The sequence below is a fragment of the Myotis nattereri genome, assembly GCF_964212035.1.
Source record: "Myotis nattereri genome assembly, chromosome: 1".
Taxonomy (NCBI): Eukaryota; Metazoa; Chordata; class Mammalia; order Chiroptera; family Vespertilionidae; genus Myotis; species Myotis nattereri.
In genome coordinates, this window is record NC_138075.1 from 169,695,866 (window position 1) to 169,717,647 (window position 21,782).

Here is a 21,782-nt window from a genome sequence, read left to right on the forward strand (position 1 = left end):
CAATTTGCTAATGTACTCAACCAGAGTACTTTTGTTACTGCTTTGGAAGATAGGCCTTATGGGTTTTTCCCCTGCCTTCTATAGACTTAATCTTGAGTACAAATGGGCCCAAGTGTGAGAGAGAATCACTGAGAGCAGGTAAGGCTGACAGAGCCTTTCCATTAAATAACTTCATTCCTAAACTATTCATGTATCTGCATCATCACTAAAACCTTAGCTAGGTATTAAGGATACAAATAGTAATGAACAATGGATTTCTATTAATTGATATACAACAAATCCATAGATGTGTTTCAAATAGATATCACATGCTATTCATCTAATATTTTATTTAATGTACAAAGAATCACTCCTCATTTGAAATATTAGGATATTAAAACAATCTAAAAAAACAACACTTTAAACCCAGCATCCAAAATATTAGAATTTTTTCTTCTTTTGTCTAACTATACTAAAAATATAACTGATGTTTTTCTCTGTGGTAAATTTAAAAATAGAGGTGAGGAGAAATGGAAATAGTTCACTATTATTTAGGAGTAGACTAAAACTAATTGTACAAATGGACAAGTATTATTTGGTTTGATTTTTCCCCTGTTGTGTTGTGTATGTGTTATATCAGTAGCAATATCAAAAGGAAATTGTCCTATAGGTATTATTTCTCCCTAGTGTTAAAACTGTTTTTTGATCTAATATTAATTTTTTTCTTTTTCTAAATTCTTTTAATATATATATTTTTAAATCCAGTGAAGCAGCTACAGATGCAATTAAAAAGTAGACAAGTTCAAAAAAAGAGACAAGCCTGGCCGGAGTGGCTCAGTTGGTCGAGCATCATCCTGTGCACTGAAAGGTTGCCAGTTCAATACCTGACCAGGGCACATACCTGGGTTACAGGTTTGATCCCCAGTGGGGTGGACATTGACCTATTGATGTTTCTCTCTCTCCCTTCCTCTTTCTGGCCATGCCCTAGGGCAGTGATGGCGAACCTTTTGAGCTCGGTGTGTCAGCATTTTGAAAAACCCTAACTTAACTCTGGTGCCGTGTCACATATAGAAATTTTTTGATATTTGCAACCATCGTAAAACAAAGACTTATATTTTTTATATTTATTTTATATATTTCAATGCCATTTAACAAAGAAAAATCAACCAAAAAAATGAGTTCGCGTGTCACCTCTGACACGCGTGTCATAGGTTCGCCATCACTGCCCTCGGGTGAGGATTAAAAAAAACAAAAACAAAGAGACAAGAAACAGCAAAGAGCAGCCTTCACTCTACAGAGCTGAGCTCTACCAGTGCCCTTCCCGGCTCCCCCCACAACATCCCATTGGAGGCCTAGCTTTCCAGCGGTCAGGCGTTTTCTCCATTATTGTGTGGGGACACCAGATAGCATTCAGGCACTGCTGAGATCAAAGCCTACAGTTTGGGTCCTGGACTCGAGTAGGGGTTCATCACTCTTAACCTCTTTCAGGCTGTGCTAGATTTCATAGACAGCAAACTTGATCACCTACCAAACCCTGGGCCCAAGTACCAGCTTTCAGCTGCATCATAAGATAAGCATTCACAATGATGCTCATTAGTGGGAGGAGAGGCAAAGCAGGGAGCCTTAAAGTGAAGGGACATGGAGCTCTGTGGCTGTCTCCAGATGACCCAGTGACCCCAGTAACCAGCATCAGGAGTAGCACAACCCCTGCAGTGCACACTGGATCTCCAGAAAGCAGTGGCATTGAGCATTGGGCCAGCACCAGGCAAAGGACGCTCTGGAGCAGAGCAAGCAGTGAGGAGCCAACGTAAGCACCTGGGCCAGAGAGTGGAGTGGGGGTGGAGTTGTGTGGATAAAACAGTGCCTGTGAGGTCAGCTTTTCTGTTTCAGGAATCCTCTCCTCCTGCAACTCCAGTTCACCTTCCTCAGTCTTTCTCTCCTGGCCAGGCCAATACCTGAATATGAGCACACAAATAGGGTAGGCAATCAGGGTCCCAATTGACATGAGGTCCCCAAGATCTGTGAGTTCCAAGAGGAATGCCATTAATGCTGCAATAAAACCAGAGACCACAGTGCCTGCGATGGGTGTGTGTGTGCCATTGGGGATCCAGACAAGGACACGGAACAGCAAGGCCATCCTTCACCATTGCATAGATCACCTAAGGCATGAGGAACATAGAGCCCAAGAGGCCAGTAGAAAGAGCGCAGAGGGATCCAATAGCCATAACATAGAGGGAAGGGGCCCATCCAACATAGAGAAATGCCTCAGGCAAGGTACGCTCAGTGTGAAGCTGGTAGTAAGGCATCATTAGCATGAGTGCCGAAGAAATGCCAAAATACTCCAAAAAGCAGACAAACAGTGAAATCACAGTGCCCCTGGGGATGGGACACTAGGGATTCTGAGCCTCCTCTGCAGTAGTAGCAATATAGTCAAAACCAACAAATGCACAGAAACAGGTGCCTTTCAAGCTGAAAGGCCCCAATCCTCCAGAGATCAGAGAGCCCAAGCTAAAGGTATGGAGTCCTTCCTTGGCCAGTTTGCAGTCCTCTTCTGTGAGCTTCCGGTTGTGCAGGTCCCCTTAATAAAGTCAGAGACAATGACAAAACCCAGAATCAAGAGGTTCAACACTGAGAACACTTTGGTAACCAAGACGGACTCAGGCCCCAGAAGCAGCATTCCAGTGAGCAACAACACCAGGCCCAAAGCAAAGAGGTCTGGATATTGTGCCAGGGCATGGGGATCATGCAATGAGATGCTACCGGCGGGGTCTGAGACATGTGGTTTCCCATCAGGCTGTCAAAAGCTGAGCTCCCGGCCCGGGCCACACTGGCTTCATCAATGACAGAAGAGAAGATGATGTTCCAGACAGTGGTGAAGGCCAAAGTTCTCCCACAGCGACACAGATGTAGAGACATGCAGAACCAGATCGGGGAACCCAGGCCCCGAACTCTGCAGAGCATAGCCCAGCCAACACAGAAGCGAGAGCGACCACCACAAAGCAGATCACAGTGGAGGGTCCTGCTTTATCGTTGGCCACCTTCCCAGCCAGGACATCCACACCTGCACCCGGCGTGCTGCCCTCTAAATGCAGAGTGCTCAGGCATCTGGCAAGGTGAGTCTTCGCCATGCCTGGCTCTCATGTGCGTCTGCATGCCAGCTTGTGACCAAACCTGTGACGTTTTCTGCAAGGTCACCTAGCCGGAGTTGAAGAGGATGCTAGGATCCAGGAGTGGTGAGTCTTGAGTTGGCTTCAGCGAAGTTGCGTTAAGCCAAGTTGGTTTAGAGGTGCAGGGTGCACTTGCTCAGGTTTCAGAGCTGCTGTTTCTGATCTAATATTCTTGTCACCTGGTTTACCAATGTATAGTAAGGTCCTCCAATATTGTCTAAGTATTAACATACAGATGCTTTTCTCCTAAAGAAGAAACAGATGCACCTTGTCTTAGTGAAATTCCTACTCTTAAAGGAACTCAAACTCTATTGCACTGATGGATAAACAAAGATGAATATTCCCCAACCCCCATTTTGACCCTTACAACAGCAGTCTTTCTTGTTCTTTTTCTATTTTTAAATTTAAAATGATTACTTCAAGTTTATTAAAGAAATTATCTTGATTGTTTTGAAATTTATCTAAGCAAACGACTAATTTAAACTGCAATATATTACTTAAAAATATTTTGCCATCATTTTCTTGGTATCCTAAATATAATGTTGATAGGAAACAATTTTAAAAAGTTGATGAAACCAGATTGATTAATTTGTCACATAACACTGACATGTAACTGAGTGACAGTAGTTGAGAATAAAATATTTAAATACTTTTGTCTCTTCTCTCTTTTTGAAACAAGAAAAGCATGGTCATAATGTATGTGTATGTTATTTGTTCTGCTCTGTGGTTCAGTTTTATGAGGAAATATTTATCAAGAACATGTAAATAGACTTGCTCACATATCTGTTTTAAACTGTGTTGTTTTTTTAGAAGTTAGTCCTGGGTTATGGATGTAGTGTATAAATCTCTCAATATAATCATTCATACCTCCTGAGCCTTCCCGCCAGTGACCTATATAAGTTAGGAAAGGGGACATCATTTTAAGAATTGAATTTCCCTGGAAAGAGGGGAAAATAAAACCATAGATGTACGTGGCATCTCAGAAGATAATGTGAAATGGAAGGAAAGCAGCACACACTTCTCTTTCTGGGGCACCCCCAGTAAAGTGGGAAGTCAGATTCAGTTATGGGGTGTGACTTGCTGCTTGGACAATGTTGTTTGATACTTTCTGTCTTGTAATAATTTTTGTTAATTGGAGGTAGGAAAAAAAACTATTAATACCATGTTTGATACATCATTGACCCCACAGATTACTTATTAAACTATTGCTGAAACTGGCTCTTTATCTGTCATCTGTTAAGAAAGTAACAAGCTTACCTCATCTTCTATTTGTAGAGGATTTAATTTCTTCTAACAATTATACAATGCAAAACTTCTACAATTGCTATCTGGGGAATTCTGATCAATTTTATGTATGAATGTCTCAGTCTGAAGGATGCTCTAAAGACAAATGAAGATGCCACATTCAGAATAGCTATATCAATAAAAAATTACACATTTTAATTTTACTGGTTAATTTCTCCAAATGGAGAATACAAAGTAATGTTCTAAAATAGGGCCTGTGATGAAAGTTATACTATTTTATGCACTTGAATAAGTAGTAAAACATATATAATAATTTGGGAACAATATCTCCAACAGTGTAGGCCACAGAGTTAATAACTAAAAATCACAATATAAACATTCTATGATCAAATAAATTTGGACGATGCTGGGTAAATAAAGTGAAATAGCTAGTTTTACAATATGACTCTTAAAGCTGTTAACATGTTAATATACATTTGAATGTACATGAGCGTGTTATAAGCAGTAAGCACAAATTTTAAAAAATAATCAAGAATTTATTTTTAAATAAAAATCTATACTATTGGTGTTTTAATTTTTTTTTTTTTAAAAAAAGGACTTTATCTCCCTCTTCTGAAACTTCTCCTTTCAATCTTTAGTCAGGTGAAGTACTCCCTTTAGCATGATGCTATCCAGTTGATGTAGGTGTGACTATGTGCCCATTTTAGAGAGTCAGCATGCCATTTACAGGCAGTTCTGAGACTTGCAGCTAAGATTTCCTGACAGTGAACACTATCTTGAGATTGTCAATATATAATTTTATCCATTTATCCATAAGTAAGTCAATCTATAAATGACACTGTAAAATTTAATAGGTTCAACTCTGCTTACTCTTATTATATGAAAATACATTTTTATTTATATCTCTAAGGTGTTGAAAACTTTCCACTCATCTTGGTAATTTAAGAAAAGGATGTGTGTGCGTTCTCTAGTCCATATATTGCATCATTTACTGAAAATAGAAACAAAACCAGAACTTATCTCTAAAGAGCTTTACCATATGATATCCACCAGACTTGCACTAAATAATGTACCTATTTTTGAAACATGTCCAGGTTCTTCTTACTAGATGGCTACCTATCATAAGATAAACCCATACTGCTTTTCCCAGTTTCTTTGTGAGTTGGCATATATGTGGGGAAGGTGGCAAAAGTAGGTTTACCATTGTGGAACCATGAAACAGAAAGTTTGTTCTTGTATTTTATTTATTCATGCTTGTATTATTTTCCATATGAACAACTGTAAACCTAATTTTGCCCCACCCTGTATATGCAAGAAGAGTTTGAAATGGCAGGTACACGTGGCTTTGAATCCCAAGAGTTATCCTTGCACCTTTAAAAAATGTATATTTTTGTTCTGACAGAATTCATTCCTCACAAAGCCACATTGCATTACATTTTCCTCAATGCTTGATTTCCAAGGATCTGTTAAGCTTACACATGGAAAAATGAGACTGGTAGGAATTGCTATGCTTTTCTACTTTATAAAAGACTAGAGGCCCAATGCACAAAATTTGTGCAAGAGTAGGCCTTCACAGCCGTGGTGGCTGCCTGGATCCCTCCCTCGCAGCCACGGTGGCTTCCTCAATCCCACAGCTGCAGCTCTGGCTTCGTCTGGAAGGTCGTCTGGTCTAATTAGCATATTACACTTTTATTATTATAGATAATATAGGATGCATTCAGTTTCTGATCCAACATGTAAAGAACTTGGAAGTTATCTCTCCTATCCACAGAACAAGAAAGAAAAAAAAAAAAAACCTGAGTAAACTGAAAAAATCAACTGTTTTTAGATACATCACAAACTTGAAGACCCGGGGCAGACCACACCACCCAAACTTGGAGCGAAAGGTAAACACAGAGAATTACAGGGAACCGTAGGCGCAGAACCACGGCTGGAGGCCGGCAGCAGCACTGAAGAGGTAATTAACCAACTGCTAGAGACTAAGCGTGGGCCAGATTGAGAAATAAACATTCCTGGAGTCCAGCTCTTTCGCTAAATTCTATTTCTGGAAGCCCCACAAGGTTCTTAGGGCGAAGAGAGGAAAAGAATCCCCTCCTGTTTCTGATAAAGGAGGGGTAGTGGAACTAGCCATTTCAAATATGTCAAGAATGCTCTGTATTCCTTAGCAATGCTTGCCCTCAGGTGAGTGAATCCATTGGAACACAGCCTGGCCAAACTGCGGGAAGGGAAAGGGCCAACTCCAGGCCTCTCTGGCTTTTGATGTGGGGGAAGGAATACACTGAACTCCAGTCTCACTCTCCACCTCCTTCTGTCTGACCTAGGAGGTAAAATAGTTCAGAACCCTTGTGAAGATCACATCACAGGGATGACACTGGCATAAGAATAGACATATGGATTAGTGGGATAGAACAGGAAACCCAGAAGTCAAACCACCTCTCTATAGTCAGCTAGTAATGAACAAAGAAGGCAAGAGCATACAGTGGAGAAAAGGCAATCTTTTCAATAAATGGTGTTGGTAAAATTGGACAAGTGCATGCAAAAAAAATGAAACTAGACCACCAACTTACACCATACACATGAATAAACTCAAAATAGATAAAGGACTTAAATGTAAGTTGCAAAACCATAAAAATCCTAGAAGAAAATATAGGCAGTAAAATCTCAGACATCTCCTGCAGCAATATTTTTTGCAAATGTATTTCCTAAGGCAAGGGAAATAAAGGAAAAAAAACAAAACAAAACAAATGGGAGTACATCAAACTAAAAAGCTTCTGCACAGCAAAAGAAAACATCAACAACAAAGAAAGGGAACACACTGAATGGGAGAACATAGTATCCAATGATATACCCAAGGCATCAGGCTCGTGGAACCCCCAAGGCTGATGGAGGGCAGTAATGAACGAATGGGTTTATTCAGAATCTTGTGAGATGAATTGACCCCTTCAACTCTACTTTCACATTTCCATGAGCAGTACACATGGGGGCCAGCATCTGAGCATGAGGCTAAGAAAAAAGTCTCTAAAGAAATTGAATAAACAACCTTAGAGAAATAGGCCAGTTTGTGAGTTGGCACTTCATGGTGAGCTCCATATTTTCACATCTCCCAACATAATGATTACACATCCCGATCACCACCCACCATAGCTGTGAGGACTACTAATTAACAAAGCTCTGTCCCACATACTCATAGACTCCGATCATATTTTCCTTACTATGATTTTTTACTATATAAAAAAGTAAGGATTGCCACACATTTGAAGTAAGCTACCCATATGAGAGACAAAAGCAGAAAAAAAATTACCATGAATAAAACATATCAAATTTAGAGAAGAAAGCTTTACCTACAAATACAGAGGCACTCTAGTTAATATCCCTATGGAGATCAAAAAGATACTATCAATATACAACATGAACAGGATACTGTTAAAAGTAACCCTTCAGAGAACAAATGCTTTTGAAGAACAAAATTGTAAGTGTTGAAATTTTATCTATATATAATGGAGGCACAGGGAATAAAGTTAAGGGACTCTGAAAAAGTGAAATAAAAAAACAAAAAGCAAGAGAAAAGATGAGAGAGAACAAATCAATCTAAAAATTTAAATATCCTATTAATAGAAGTATCATTAAAAAGGGACTAGAATAATGACAGGGAAGACATTACAAAGCATGTAATCCAAGATATTTAACAGGAAAGAGTTACACAAATATTCAAAAGAGTCATCAGATATACAACCCAATTAATAAAAAATAACACATATAAGGTACAGAGCTGTGAAAATTTACAAAACCAAAAACATAAAGATGACTCTAAGGCTTTCAAAAGATTATTCAACAAGGTCACTTATGAAGCCCTGAGTAACAGTCTAATATTAGACTTTTTATCAGCAAACTCGATGATAGACACAACTGGACAAATCCTTATAAAATAATGAGGAATAATATTGACTTTTTGTCATGAAAATAAAAACTCTATAACCTATCTTAGGAAGATGCTCTTGGCCAGCGGTTCTCAACCTGTGGGTCGCGACCCCTTTCACAGGGGTCGCCTAAGACCATCCTGCATATCAGATATTTACATTACAATTCATAACAGTAGCAACATTACAGTTATGAAGTAGCAACGAAAATAATTTTATGGTTGGGTCACAACATGAGGAATTGTATTTAAAGGGCCAGAAGGTTGAGAACCACTGGGCTGTGTTCCATCAAAATAAATGACTTAAACCAACAAAGAAGTAACTAAACCAAGTTCTCCCTCCAGATTTCTTATACACTTGCAGTTGTATGGTTGTTGGCACTGGGCTCATTTAAAGGCTTTTGCACTCACATGTCTGGCACTTGTGTTGGGGCATCCAGACACCAAAAAACGGATCAGTCATCTCTGTTTCTCCATCTTAACATCACTAGTTTGGGCTTCCTCACAGTATGGAGTTATAGGATAGACAGAGCAAACATTTTCAAAGACCCAAAGAGAAGCCAACAATGCTTCTTACAGCTCAGACTTAAAGGTCTCAGAGGGCATATGTGCCCATTCTATTGATCAAGGAAGTCACTCAGTGTCACTCAGTGCAGCCACAAGGGGAGGTACGTCAGACTTCACCGCACAGTGAGAGGAGTGTCACAGCCATCTTTACTCCAATGTAGCCTATTTATCCCCAGCTATTTCCTTTTTGCTCTTCTTCTCGCTCCACACATAACTCCAAATTAACATATACTGTTAGTCAAGGCTGATATTTAACTGGCACAAAATGATTTTGTTGCTAAAATTTGAAATAGTTCCACACTGATTGGTAAATAACCTACCTGAGACCCAGATGGTCCTCCCAATGCCCCAGTTACCAAAATCCATTTCCCAGATCATCCCGAACAATCTCAGGATCAAGCAACTAAAATGCTTGGCTTGTTACAGGACACTAGGACATGCTCCATATGACCAACTTCAATTGTGGTTCAGTACCTATACCAAAAGGCATCTTCCAAAGGCACTGGGATTCCAGGGACCTCAGAAGTTTGGACCTTGATCCACTTTGAAGCCAGTCTTGCCCTGAAAAGTGCCAGGAAGGCACCGTGTATTTGTTTTTGTGACAATCAGCCCCCTGGCCTTTCAACCAATTTCATGTCAGCTCCCATACATGCACCAATAACATTCAACCCTTCACATGATAGTTTGCATCTTGATGAAAGTTGCAGTGTGTGTGTGTATGTGTGTGTCAGGGCTCATGGGTTCATGGTAGCTACCTAGTGACTTTGTGCAATTATTTGACAAAGGGCAAGACTGGCATCTAAGTGGATCATGGTCCAAACTGGCATCTAGGAAGCAAACAGCTGGTGCCTCTCCAGCCCTCATACAGTATGGCTGCCATTTCGGGCTAACACTCCTACACAACTGCTTAAGGAAATGAAGACATCCAGGTAGAGGGAGGGAGAGGAGGTGGAATGATAGTAACAAGGCTATGGCAGGCACTGGCCTCCTGGAAGTCTGTCAACAGAGAAGCGCCTCCGTTAGAGAAGAGAGGACTCAAAGCAAGGGACTGCTCCCAGGTGTGTGTCCAGGCTCCAGAGAAGTCTCAGGTTATGATTTCTCCTTTTCATTATTCCTATTGAATTTGGCTCCCATTTAAATGTGGTTTGGCAAGAACCATCAAAATTCCCATCCTTCATAGCCATTATTAGATTTTCACTTTATGAATAAAAGGAATAGCTAATTTTTACAGAGCATTTGATCCATGCAAGATGATTCTACAAATTTACATTAGGTCAAAAGAGTACTATAATTTTATCTCATCCCCATTTACAGATGAAGTAATTGAGACACAAAGAAATGACTTAAAAGATAAGTGGGAGAGCTGGAATTTAAATGTAAACATCCTGTTAAGAAGCCAGTCTCTTAAATGCCATGTTCCACTAGTTCCATGGAATTAAGTTTCATTTGATTAAATATGGCATGGTAATAAACTACTTTTAGGACTTTTTTTTATAATAGATATATTAAAAATAAAAAACATCTCAGACTGGATTGAACATTTTGAATATAATTGCTGTTAAATTAAGTAGAGGGAAAAATGCCTTAGCACCATGAACATTATTGTTGATATTAAGAAAAATTATCTACCTTTTGAGGCAACAAATAATCTAATAACTTTCAATTTAATGAATAAATTATTGGAAGAATTTCATATGGTTCCTAATGGCAAATAATTGCACAAAGTCACTAGGTAGCTACCATGAACCCATGAGCCCTGACACACACACACACACACACACACACACACACTCCAAATAAGTTTATAAGAGCTATTTTTAAAAATTGATCAATTTCACTAACAATTTGTTTTATAATTTTGTTACTTATAAAATATCTATAATTTTTCATGCTAAAAACAAGTTTATTAACTGTTATATATACATATATGTATCATAGGTGTTTATTTAGAAATTAAAATGTTTCTTTAGAAATTGTGATATATTATTATTGTAATATATTATTAATATTTTAATAGTAATATTATTACTCAATATTACTGTACTGATTGCTAAAAGGATATTAATTTGGATGGGGTGTTTATATTTGATATCTAGACAGAACCAAGAATGATGAAACATTTAAGAAAAAAAGCAAAAAAGAGTCATTAATCTTATAAAGCAGAACAATTTTAAACTCCAAGAACTTCAGAAATAGAAAAAGAGTTAATACAAGAAACATTTATATATTAGATTAATAAAGAAATAATATAATAACAATTTAGCTATGAAAAGAAATACTTAGAATTCACTGCAATTAGAAAAAAGGTGGCTATAATAATGATGCTATAGTCAAACAAAATTTTAGTATTATTAAAGAATAAGTTACTGAGCTGGAAGATCAAATATCTTCTCTACAAGGCTGTGTCAAACAAACAAAACTAAAAGTTAGTGAGTAAAAAGTTAGGTGCATTGAGGATAGACTGTGAAGTTACAACATCACTGTTATAGAACTTTAAAAAACAGTAACAGAGATCATATACAGGAGAAAAGAAAGCAATCATAGGGAAAGAAAGTCTCTTCAAATTTTTAAATTGAAAGAGTTGTCCAAATGGAATAAAGATGTATTTAACAAAAATATCTAATAAAATGTTAGAATGCCTGGAGCAAATAAAAAAAAATTAGTTTCAGAGAAAAGCAGAAAAATTCTAAAAAAAGAAAAATAAGTATTATATTTTCTTAAAATATTAGGTTATTAATGCCCTAAAAATTGTGAGAAAATGTTCTTTGTTAACCTGGAATTCTATGTTTGGTAAAGTGATAATTAAAATGAAAATTCAAAATAAAGTCTATGTGAGACATTCAGACTGCGAATGTTTAACACTCATGAACATAGTTCATATTTTCAAAGAACCATTTAATTGGGGAAGCTAGTATAAGAAAAACAAAGAAGAAATTAATAAAGATGAAGACTCAAATTAATTTACAATTACACCAAAAACAACAAAAAAGAATATTTGATTCATAAATCTAAAAGTTGTTTTCTTGAAATGATTAATGAAATTGAAAAAATGTTAATTCTTCATAAGGGAAAAAGAAATATAAACAGTTAAAAGTATTATACATGGGAAAAATAATGCAATAATATATTAAGAAGATTCTAAGTTTCAAGAAAGTTTGAGATTATGTAGAAAATTGGCATCAATCTTTAACAAAACCATAAAAACATAAAGAAAGAGCAAATCATCCTCCCAAAAGATAACAACTATACTTTTTCAGTATTCATTTCACACATGTTTCATAACTAAAATTAATATTCTATTTAAAATATTATTGATCAGTTAATAAAATTAGATATTTTATGATACATTCTGAGCAAAACAAAAATAGTAGCTTAAAAAGGAAAGCTAATTATATACATAAATAGAGAGGCTGTTGCCTGGCTGGCATAGCTCAAGTGGTTTAGCATCAACCCATGAACCAGGAGCTCACAGTTCAATTCCATGTCAGGCACATGTGTCGGGCTTGTGGGTTCCATCTCCAGTGTGGGGCATGCAGGAGGCAGCCAATCAATGATTCTCTCTCATCATTGATGTTTCTATCTCTTTCTCCCTCTCCCTTCCTCTCTAAAATCAATAAAAGTATATATAAGGATGCAGTCGGATATCCTTGGCGCTGCCGAGGAGACGGGAGAGGCTCCCACCACCAGCACTGTGCTGGCAGCCGTCACCCTGGCTTTTCACTTGCTGGGGTCCAACCCCAGCGGGTCCAGGGGTCCCCAAAGGTGTGGACGGAGTCGGCGAAGAAGGAATGACACGGAGACAGTGTTCAGTTGATCAGCAGCCTAGCCAGGATCTCTAGCCAGGATCTCCAGGCAAGTTCTGGTCTGGATCTCCAGCGAAGTTCTGCTCAGAATCTCCAGTGAAGTTCTGGTTAGGATCTCCAGCCAGGTTCTGTGTCCATGTTCTCTTGCTAGGTTCTCCAGCCAGGTTCTCCAGGTTCTCCAGCCAGGTTCTGTAGCCATGTTCCCTCGCTAGGTTCTCCAGCCAGGTTCTATCCAGGTTCTCTAGCCAGGTTCAGTCACCAGGTTCTAGTCAGGTTCTCTTGCCATGTTCTATCCAGGTTCTGTAGCCAGTTTCTTTCCACGATCTTTTGCCATGTTCTCTCGCTAGGTTCTGTCTCTAGGTTCTGAGGCCAGTTTCTGTCCAGGATCTTTTGCCATGTTCTCTCCAGCGAAGTTCTTCTGTCTCTAGGTTCTGTGTAGGTTCTGTGTCTAGGTTCTGTTCTCTTGGTTCTGTCTTCTAAGTTCTGTGAACTGTTGTCTTGTTACATCTGTATTTATACCAGTTGATTCCAATCCTATCAATCTCTATTCCCAAGGTTAGGGCATTTCTTATCTCCATTCCAGGGAGTAAAGATTATGTAGCTTAAGCATGATTGTTCATAGTTAAAGTGATTAATTACCCACCTGGCAGTTAGTTAAGGGGTTTTATTCCCTCCCTAACTTCAGGGGGAAATCCCTACCTGGGGAAACAACCTTTCTCAGAGAGGTGACCTTGGTTAAAACACATAGTGCCAAGAAGGTGAGCAAACAGATTAAGAACAGTATGCCATATATGCCAGGTCCCTTGAAACAGCAAGGATGGACCGGCTCCCGGCAAATTCCCCCTTTTTTATTTTTTAAAAGCAGGCATTAAAAAGAAAAACCCCAAATGCTCTCTTGTATCCATTTGAAGAGTATGATTGGCGCTTTCCGCTATTACCTGAGTCCTAATCTATCACCCCAGGGAGAGCTTGCCAATCCTGCACTTTCCCGGAGTGGAAAGGCTGAAGTGGGGTTAAGGATAAGACTCCTTGGGCCTACCTTCTCCCATGCCTTTACATTTACCTTTCCTTCCTCAGAAAAGCATGGACATACTTCTTGTATAAAATGTTCCGTCTGACTGGGCGCAACCTTAACTCCTCTGCTAGCAAGCATGTGTTAAAAGATCAATACAGAGTCTTCTTTCTTTGGACTCAGTATGTCACATCTTCTCAATCTAAGTTCTGCACTATCCACCTTCTTACCCTACTTATCCTCTATAGGGGGGTCTGCAGTACCCTGGTGGAGTCCTATCCATCCCGAGTGTGGGGTTCTCAATGGGGCGGGGGCTTACCTAGGGGAATCCTGTTCCAGGGGCTCCCAAGGTGTGGACGGAGTCGGCGAAGACTATCCACCCTCTTCCTACGGTGGAGTCCCATCCATCCCGAGAGTGGGGCTTACCTAGGGGTCCCTGTTTGGGCGCCAGATGCTGGGGTCCAACCCCAGCAGGTCCAGGGGCCCCCAAGGTGTGGACGGAGTCGGCGAAGAAGGAATGATACGGAGACAGCGTTCAATTGATCAGCAGCCTAGCCAGGATCTCTAGCCAGGATCTCCAGGCAAGTTCTGGTCTGGATCTCCAGCGAAGTTCTGCTCAGAATCTCCAGTGAAGTTCTGGTTAGGATCTCCAGCCAGGTTCTGTGTCCATGTTCTCTTGCTAGGTTCTCCAGCCAGGTTCTCCAGGTTCTCCAGCCAGGTTCTGTAGCCATGTTCCCTCGCTAGGTTCTCCAGCCAGGTTCTCCAGGTTCTCCAACCAGGTTCTGTAGCCATGTTCCCTCGCTAGGTTCTCCAGCCAGGTTCTATCCAGGTTCTCTAGCCAGGTTCAGTCACCAGGTTCTAGTCAGGTTCTCTTGCCATGTTCTACCCATGTTCTGTAGCGAGTTTCTTTCCAGGATCTTTTGTCGTGTTCTCTTGCTAGGTTCTGTCTCTAGGTTCTGAGGCCAGTTTCTGTCCAGGATCTTTTGCCATGTTCTCTCCAGCGAAGTTCTTCTGTCTCTAGGTTCTGTGTAGGTTCTGTGTCTAGGTTCTGTTCTCTTGGTTCTGTATTCTAAGTTCTGTGAACTGTTGTCTTGTTACATCTGTATTTATACCAGTTGATTCCAATCCTATCAATCTCTATTCCCAAGGTTAGGGCATTTCTTATCTCCATTCCAGGGAGTAAAGATTATGTAGCTTAAGCATGATTGTTCATAGTTAAAGTGATTAATTACCCGCCTGGCACTTAGTTAAGGGGTTTTATTCCCTCCCTAACTTCAGGGGGAAATCCCTACCTGGGGAAACAACCTTTCTCAGAGAGGTGACCTTGGTTAAAACACATAGTGCCAAGAAGGTGAGCAAACAGATTAAGAACAGTATGCCATATATGCCAGGTCCCTTGAAACAGCAAGGATGGACCGGCTCCCGGCACTCACTGAGCAGAGCTCCCCCTGTGGGAGCGCACTGACCACCACAGGGAAGCTCCTCATTGAGCGTCTGCCCCCTGGTGGTCAGTGTGTGTCATAGTCACCAGTCATTCCTAGTCATTCTGCTGTTAGGGTCAATTTGCATATTACCCTTTTATTATATAGGATAGAGGCCTGGTGCATAGGTGGGGTCCAGCTGGTTTGCCCTGAAGGGTGTCCCAGGCCAGGGTGGGGGTCACGCTGGAGTGCCTGGACAGCCTGGGTGAGAGGCTGAGGGCCGTTTTCAGGCTGGCCACACCCCCTTCAGGGAGTGGGGTCCTGCAGGGGTGCCTGGCCAGCCTGGGTGAGGGGCTGATGGCTGTTTGCAGGCTGGCCACACCCCTTAAGGTTCCCCCCTGGGGTGCCTGGCCATACCCCCTTTAGGGTGGGAGGCCCCCACTGGGGTGCCTGGCCAGCCTGGGTAAGGGGCTGATGGCCGTTTTCAGGCTGGCCAAGCCCCCCAGTGGGGACCCTCACCCCATGAGGGTGTGTCCAGCCTGGATGAGGGGTTCATGGCTGTTTTCAAGCTGTCCAAGCTCCTTCAGGGTAGGGGTTCCCCCTGGGGTGCCTGGCCAGCCTGGGTGAGTGACTGATGGCTGTTTGCAGGCTGGTCAAGCCTCCCAGTGGGGACCCTTACCCCATGAGGGTGTGGCCATCCTGGGTGAGGGGCTGATGGCTGTTCATAGGCTGGCCACAGCCCCCAGCCACCCAAGCTTCCAGTGAAGGCTGGCTGGAAGCAGGTATCTGGGATTTATTTATCTTCTATAATTGAAACTTTGTTGCCTTGAGTGGAGGCCAGCTGCAGGTGGGAAGCTTGGCTTCCTCCATCACCGGGGCAACCAAGCCTCCTGCTTTGATTGGGTTAATTTGCATATAGTTGCTCTGATTGGCTGGTGGGCGTGGCTCGGGGAGTAGCAGAGGTGCAGTCAATTTGCATGTTTCTCTTTTATTAGATTAGATCAGATGATTGATTAGCAATTTCCATCTGCAACCTTTATTTGTTCTTGCCAATGTAATCTAACATATTCACAGGTTCTGGGAATAGAAGGTGGACATTTTGGTGGGAGAAGGTGTTATTCTGCCTAGCACATATAGCAATAACAATGTAGCACATATATATACAGATTGTGCTAAATCCTTTACACTGTGTATTGGGTACGAGTGAAAGTTCTGGAGCCAGAGGACATGGAAGTTCAGGAACTTACTCTTGCCATTAGCTCTGAAACCTCAGTGACACTGGTTGTGCTGACCAGTAGCAGTCTCTAATGCACAAAATTGAGGATTAAATGACTAATGCATGGAAATTAAGCTGGCTCATAATAAGTGCTCATGCTCTCTATATATTAGATGTTTATTTGGTTTCTTACAAACTAAAGGAGAAAAAATATATATTACTATATATTACTTTCATTTCCAGATTTTAAAAAATGAGGCTTAAAATAATTATATAATTTCATAAATGTTGTACTGGATGTAAGTGGTAAAAATCCATTTAGAAACTAAGCAATTTGACACTTTGGCCTAGCCCAACGATTTTCAACTGGTGTGCCTCAGAATTTTTAAAATATGCAGTACCTGACTATTTAATCAGGGCAATGACCTCTTTTCCCTTAGATTATCAAATAAAAAAGTGGCAACAGACAACACAACAATAGCCATCCAGTGTGAATTAATTAAAATTATACCTAACTTTTTGTCAGATCGGGCAAAAATATAATATATATTTTTGGTGTGTCGCAAAATTTTAGTTATTAGTTTATGTGTACCAAGAGATGAAAAAGATTGAAAATCGCTGGCCTAGACTCTTAATCCTGAAGTTGCAACATTGTTTTTAAGTGATGGGTTGTTTGCATCAACTCTATTTAAAATGCACATCAACTTATCTATACTCTAGAAAAAAATATATTGAACTAAGCATATGACCTAACATTTATTTTGTGTTTTTTTTTTTAATTTTAATAGTATAATCTTAAATTTTAACTGCAATTATCTATCAAAAATAAATACACACTTTTCAGGCACATTTGATTGCCTGGAGTAGCCTTATGATTGAGTTCCGACAAATAGAACGTGAGGTGAATTGCAACTTTCAAAGTGTACACCTAAGGAAATGGGTGTACTAGTGACCTTTCCCACTTCTGGCTGACTGGAAGATTCTGCTAAGGAATCTCCTTGAGCATGTAAACAAGGCACCATCCTGGTGATAACAGAACAAAAACACAGAAGACTGGGCTCCTATCTCTGGAGTATTTTCATTTGTGCCATTGTGTGGGAAATAAACATATAAATTTAAAATCTATTTTTAGTTTTACATGATTATATCACTTGTAAGTATATACAGAATTATAAAGAATTTGGTTCCAGCCCTAACCAGTTTGGCTCAGTGGATAGAGCGTTGGCCTGTGGACTGAAAGGTCCCAGGTTCGATTCCCGCCAAGGGCATGGACCTTGGTTGCGGGCACATCCCCAGTAGGAGGTGTGCAAGAGGCAGCTGATCGATGTTTCTCTCTCATCAATGTTTCTGACTCTCTATCCCTCTCTCTTCCTCTCTGTAAAAAATCAATAAAATATATGTTTTTAAAAAAGAATTTGGTTCCGGAAGTAGGGCTGCTGTTACAAGGTGTCTATGTGGCAGGTCTCAAGGACACAGGTGCTGCTGGCCAGTTACCTTTGTAGTGCAAAGCAGAACGTGAGTAACCAGCCTTCTCCACCAGACCTTTCTGTGATAATGGAAATTTCAGAAGTCAGAACACAGGCCGAAAGAGTCCGTAGCTTGAGTGGATACTATAGTAATAAAAAAAAAAATCAGAATATTGGGAAGTGTTGGTTTCTTATTAACATTTGTAGCAAGGTCCAGTTACAGAGACATTAAATTTCCAGGGGGAGACATTAGAGAATGCAGTTTTGATTACCGAGATTGTTTTAGTCTCAACCTATAATCTATTTTGAACAAAATTCTGATCATTTCAACCCTCATGAGGTTAATAAAGCAAACTTTTGTGTAAACCAAACCAAAGTAATAATAAGTGACTGAAGAAGCAACATTAAAAGCAAGTAAGGCTGTGGCCTCACGCTTTTAAACATCAATAAGAGCTCTTTTTTTTTTTTTTTTGATGTTGTTAATCCTCACTCCAGGATACTGTTTCCATTGATTTTTTTTTTTTTTTTTTAGAGAAAGTGGAAGAGAGGGAAAGAGGAAGGGTGGGGGGGGGGGAGGGAGAGAGAGAGAGAGAGAAAGAGAGAGAGAGAGAGAGAGAGAGAGAGAGAGAGAGAGAGAGAGAGAGAGAGAAAGAAAGAAGCATCAATGTGAGAGAGACACTTTGCAGGCCTAAATATGAGTTCTTTTGCAGGCAATGAAAAGCAGCAAAACTTCAAAATTCAGACAGAGCAATTCAGATTTCTATCCTACCTAAGCCTTTATTTCAGACAGCTTCAAGGTAGCCTCCATGAAGGAATGGGGGATAAGGAATGCACAGAACAGGAGCAAGGTAACTGTTCAGGATTAGACATAACCTTGCCTGTGTCTCTTCATTTATGGTACTGTACGGAAGTAAATAGACACAAAACCTACTATGTTTTCAAGGAACTACATTATCAACCAAAATTATATGTCTAGCCTCCAAAAACCTAAACTTGTTTGACTGTCAAAATCACTCCTAGGTCCCAGAGATTGTACCAACATGAAGCAAGTTGTGAAATAACTTAAACCCTTAAGGAGAGAGCATATACTGTCCATTGGCCAACTCGAGTATGGAGGTAGGGAGTAATAGGTAAGGAAGAAACTCCTCGCAATGAAGATGATGGATAGGGGAGTACGTGACAGAGAGTAGACCCCAAGGCTATGATACGGACCAACCCAGGAATCTTCTCTATTGTTGCTCAGGGGTTTGCAGGCCTCTCAGCAGGATGTGACAGGTGCTTTGGATGACTGAGTGCTATGTGTTTTCTATTATTCCTTATTCCATGTGGGAGTTTTTCTTGTAGTTATACTATTTCTATTTTATCACTGTATATTTAATAAAGGTAGGGAGAGAGAGAAAAAGAGCTTAGTTTTTAGGTTGCCAGACCATGTACAGTTTTGTCCATACATCTAGTTGCTGAAATCAAAATCCTTAGTCACTCATGACATCCTATTGCCTCTACTTTCTAAACACAGAGTCCTCACTTATCTTCACATACACTGATCCAACATTAGTTCAAACCATATTTATCTTTTAATTCAACTATTATACTAACCTTATTACTAATCCCTTCTAAATGCTCTCTATACTCTTATTTTTCAATGAATCACCCAGAGAAATCATTTTAAATATTCATAAGATAATGCCATTCTGCTCAAATCTCCTCAGTGGCTTCCTAACCATTTCAATCTCATTAAAAGTCATTTGCGACAACGTGGATGGACCTTGAGAATAGCATGCTAAGCTAAATAAGGCTGTCAGAAAAAATTAAGAACTATATAATTTCACTCATATATAGATCTAAAACTGAGAGCAACAAGCTAACAAACAAGAACAACAAACAAAAACTCATAGACAGACAACAGCGTGGTCATTACCAGAGGGAAGAGAGATGAGGGGGTAGTGAAGGGGGCCAAATAAATGGAGATGAAAGATGATATGTCTTTGGGTAGTAGGCACACAGTGCAGTATATAGGCCACGTATCATAGAAATGTACACTTGAAACCTATATAATCTTAATAACCAATGTCACCCTACCAAATTTAATTTAAAAAAAGAAAGAAAATTATAAGTCCACTGGAAAGAAAAAGAAGAGGGGGGAGAAGGAGGAGGAGGAGGAGGAGGAGGAGGAGGAGGAGGAGGAGGAGGAGGAGGAGGAGGAGGAGGAGAAGCTCTCCATAATCTGGCCTCAGTTTCCTCTTTAACTTCATCTCCTATGTCGCTCCCCTTAATTTACATGACACAAGCCATGCTGTTCTGTTTATTAAACCTCAATAACAACTCTTTAATTTTTAGCTATTTGCTTCCCGGAGGCACTTGTCTCTCTTATATCCAGATGTAATTCTGTTTTTTATCTTTTCCTGATCACAAAATCTCACATGTCAGGAACATGAGGGAGCCTACTTTTGCAAGCTTATCATAAGTAATCAACATTTTGGAAAATATTCAAGTAGGTTGGCATCACATTGGTAGCTTAAAATTGGTGGGAGTATTTACAACATGGAAATTGGACAACACTATAAATCAGGATTTTTCCCCCCAGAACTGATTTGTAAACACTTGCCAGCATACTACTACTGATTGCCTTTACTTCCTCTATCCTTTTATAGTACTCATAATCCTCTAGAAAACACCTTAACATACCTATTTTTGATGTTTAGTATTTACTGTCTGTCTTCCCTATTAGAATGTAAAACTAAGTATAGACTTTTTAATTTTGTTCACTGATGTAGGTCTCTAATGGATCTCTACTCAGAAAAGCACTGATACCTAGAAGTCACTCAATAATACCTGTGGGATAAATGAGCCATTATCAACACAAACCCTTTGATTGCAGCTAGGAGCAAGATGCCCAAAAGAAAGAGTACACTTCCCAGATTCCTTTGAAGTTCATCATGCTCAGTGACCACTTTATGGCCAATATGATATGACTGTAAGTGATGTGTGCAACTCTTGCACTATACCTATACAGGGCAGGGATGAGCCTTCAATTCGCAGTACAGATATAGATAGCCATGTGTCATCTCAGACCATTTGTCTGAGGCAGTGCTTATATAGATGTCAGTGTGAGATTATTAAATGGTCATGGATCCTGGATGTTGAGGTGCTACAGTAACAGCCCGGGAGTGATAATGCTTAGATTGTTATTTAAGAGGTAAATAAAACTCTATCTTGTATAAGCCAGTGCTTCACACCATTTTTCACTTTGTGGCACTGTGAATGTTCCCCCACGTCACGCGTGGTTCAGGGTTCAGGATCTGGAAGAGGGGCCACACGCAAATGAAAGAGATGAGACAAGAAATAATTTGGAAATATTGGGGGCCAGGCAGGCAAGCCCAACTCAAGGGGAAGGATTTCCACTGGTGCCCAGGCCTCGCCAACCTTTTATTCAACTTTGGATACACATCTAGTTCTTAGTCAGGCAGGCAATTGCAGTAACAGACAGACTATCTTATAGGTCAGTAAATATTAGAAGGATTTACTCAGGAAATAGCTTGAGCCCCCATTGTCTGGACTAGGCAATCGGTGCATAACTCTGGCCCTTGCCATGGGTTCAAGGTTCACCAGCATTTCCGAGATCCTTGTTTGCACTTCTCTGCTAGTGAAGACAATGGGCGGCTTCCTGCATGGCACAGTTAGAAATGCTATCTGTATAGCACGCTGGGCAAGTAGCTGAGGTACCAAGTCCATAGTCTCCTGGCATACAAGTGTTCTATGGCACAACTATTGCAATACTTTACTTTCTGCCAGTGTTATTTGTTCCAATAGCCAGACAAATAGTCTAATTAACATAGAAAACCATCCACTTTGTTGACTAATTTGTTCATTTACTCAAAATAAATGAATTGCAACTACTCCCTTTGTTACTGTATAAGATTGCATTATGTTAGAAATGTTAGAAAGGTTGGGCTCTCAGCTCTCTTCCTTGGCTAGGCTGATTTCTTTTTC

The 21,782-nt window shown here is 40.1% G+C and overlaps 1 pseudogene across 1 annotated transcript; it reads right to left on the minus strand.

Moving 5' to 3' along the window:
- Window positions 1–1,389: 1,389 nt before the first annotated feature.
- Window positions 1,390–21,524, minus strand: LOC308533276 (cationic amino acid transporter 3-like; annotated as a pseudogene). Its single transcript has 3 exons — window positions 21,381–21,524; window positions 17,821–17,936; window positions 1,390–3,150 (listed from the first exon to the last, which is right to left on the minus strand). The product of its transcript is annotated as a cationic amino acid transporter 3-like (transcript).
- Between the last annotated feature and the right edge of the window lie 258 nt (window positions 21,525–21,782).